Below are 3,295 nucleotides of genomic sequence, written 5' to 3' on the forward strand. Positions count from 1 at the left end.
GTTGTAGTTTATATGTTTGATGTCTGGAGGCAGGGGCATGCTAATGGCCATTTCAGACCTGTGGTGAGCCAAAACAGTCTGCTGCAGGTTCAGCTACAGTCCCAAATTCTTCCATTAAATTGAATGGGAGCAGTTAGGACCCTTTTTTTCATTTGGCTGCAGAAGACTGCAGTTGCTCTCTACTGGTGACACAGCAGCAATTTGATGTATGCTTGGTTGCTGTAGGCCACATGGTTTGCCACTGCATGTCTGAAATCAGCCTAACTGTATTTTGAAATCAAACAGTAATTAAAATGAGTCTAGCCTAACTGTTACAAGGATCAAACACAATATTATTACATAAAATCCTTTTGGTGCTCTGGGGGCAATTTCACACAAGATTCACAAAACTTTCAAGATTTACACTTTTTTTTTACATTGGTGCATAATCATTTTCATAAACATGCAAATCAAGTTGTTTCATATCATAAAGCTTAAATTACTGCGCATACATTTTTTAAAATCAAGATGATAATGAAGTTAGAGAGCCAGGACTCAGATCTATTGGGTATATTTAAAAAGCAGTGGTATGGTTGCAACTATACCAATGCTTAAAAAACAAAACCAAAAAGTTATTTTTCAAAGGAAAAGAAAGATCCTGGTTGTGTGACGTGCCAAACTCCTTTGCTATCTGCATGCAATTATTTATTTGAATGGGCTGCCCAACACATCACAAGCAGTCTAAATTCTGACCTGTACCAGCAGCACATCACAGCCGTAGTGTGTTTGGACAGTTCTACTTGTTTTTGCTATTTTAATTAATTTGAATTGCAATCTCAGTATTTTTAAAGTACACTTGGGGACAGTTATCCTAAATATCTGACAAAGCTTTTAGCAGTGCCCTTTTCTACCATACAAAAGCATTCTAATTTCTATATGTGCTCCTGTTGGAGGATTGGATTCATTTCCTGGTAAAATGTTACCAGCAAAATGGGATAGTAGTGGAAGTAACTCTCAATAATAAAGCCTTGAATTGTAACCCCTCAACCCTTCCATACTTTATTTAAAACTATGATTGGATAGACATACATTTTAAAGCGGAACTTTCAAAAATAAAATTTAAGAAAAAAAGTAAATAAAAAAAAAAGAAACACGCTTACCTTTACTTCTGCAGAACTCCCGTTCCCTCCACACGTGGTCCTGATTTGGTTCCACTGTCCTAGAATTCTCCTTAGTCCCAGCGCGGTGGAAGTGCCAGGCACCGCCATCTTCTTCTGCTTATGTCATCTGATCTGGCACTGCGCAGGCACAAGATCCGGTGGTGTATCCTGCTGTAAATGGGGAAAAAAGAGTGCAGATCTCACTGCACATTGCAGGAAAGAACCCCTAATGCATGAGATCAAGCATCGTGATGTAGGTTTCTCAGGAGACTCTGCGCCCCCATTCTGTCTTTATTGCCGTGGCAGTAAAGAAAGAAAGGGAGGGGCTTTCCCTCTTTTTTTATTTTTAAAAAATGATTTGGGGGGAAAAAAAACGTTAATTTTCATAATATTTAACAGGGTTATGCACCCTTTTGTATGAAGTAAGAATTCTGGTGATAGGTCCACTTTAGGTATTTATGGTTGTTGTTTTGCATGTATTTTATGTTTCCATTAACCCTGAAGAGAGCTGCTTTCAAATTAGCAAACAGAACCAATGCAGGAAACAATGCCTGCATACATCAATACAGATGATTTGTGTCTGTTCTGGGGGCACTCATGCACACAAATCAATTTTCAAGACAGTCTAAATGTGCAGATATGATAATGAGTAATGTATATCACTGAAAGCTGTGAAAAAAAAAAGTATCCTCATGTTTGCACTAATTCGGCCGTACATGGTATGTTCCATGTCACCTCTCTTTGGTACAAGTGGTTTGATCCTGGGAGAAGTGTGCAGCGGAACAGAAAGTGAGGAGCTCAGTACAGCCCTGACAGACAGGGTGAGGAGAGGTGGGTGAGGGGTCAGGTGCCGGGTTCCGGGTTCTATGTCACGTCATATAGAATTGTGGCAGCATGTGAAGAGCAGAGTGCAGCTCAGGCCGTGAATGACAGGTGGCATTATCTGTGTGTGGACACTGTATACATAGAAGTGTGAGGTCACAGTACAGCCTAGGCAGGGTGAGGCACAGGTGACCCTTCATTTTTTTATATATAATACACACACACCTGTAGTGTGTATATATAAATATATATATATATCTATATATATATATAATATGTGAGTTCTGCAGGTTGCATGTTATAGAGTATGCATGGCTGTATTGTGTATAGCTGCACATACCCTTGATATATTTACTGAAGGATGCAGAATGTCTTCAGGAGATCACCCATAGACTGGCCTGTGATTGCTGTAAGTGGGGTGTTTATGGATGGAAATCAGTACTATGATTGTAGGAGAACATATGTCAAACACCATACGTTTTGTTTTTTTGGTTTAAAAAATAACAATATAAATACACAAAAAAATACTACTTGGTTGAAGCTATTAAAACTTCGTAGGAATATATACTATGAAAAGGGGACAACAGATAAAGAATATGGCTCGTCTGTTACTTATATCCCAGCTCTGAAGAGCAGAGGAAATAGCTGGGAAGATCCGGAAGCAATTAGTGTTTTAAAAAAAACAACAAAAAAATGTTGTTTTTACTGACTTTATGTAGATAATGTTTTATCACCAGCTTTTATAACCAAGTTTCTTGTAGTGAGCTTGATCACAAACCTGAAATGGATCTGGTCCAGGATTGAAAACAATTGCTAACAAATAGAAAATGACTTTGAAGAAATCCATTCCAGGTTTGCTGGATCATCCAGCTTCACTGATGAAAGTGTATCCTCTCCAGTGGAGAGCTTTATTAACCCCCTAACCGCTAAGCCTGTAATTTCTCGCACTAAATATTTTTGCTATTTTGGATAACCCCGTATTTTTTCGCCTACACTAAAATCCCCACTTACCTGGTCCCGCTGTGCTAATCCAGCGTCGGTTCCGTGTTCCAGCGTCGGGTCCATGTTCCAGCGTCGGGTGTCCCTCTCCTTAAAAGAAAAAGCCGGCAGGCTTAGAGGAGAAAGCCAGCTGGCTTTCTTTTCTAAGCCAGCCGGCTTCCTCTCCCTCCTCTCCCTGTCCCTATCCCTATCCCTGTGCCTCTCCCTGTCCAGCGTCGATCGCTGGACAAAAAAAAAATACCTTCTCCCTCCGCTCCTCCGGACACGTCCTTCCTCTTCTGTGTTCAGCCGGCGAGTGCAGAGACGATCACCGGGGTTTCCCGGTGACGTCGCTG

This window comes from Pyxicephalus adspersus, chromosome 4 (assembly GCF_032062135.1).
Source record: "Pyxicephalus adspersus chromosome 4, UCB_Pads_2.0, whole genome shotgun sequence".
NCBI lineage: Eukaryota > Metazoa > Chordata > Amphibia > Anura > Pyxicephalidae > Pyxicephalus > Pyxicephalus adspersus.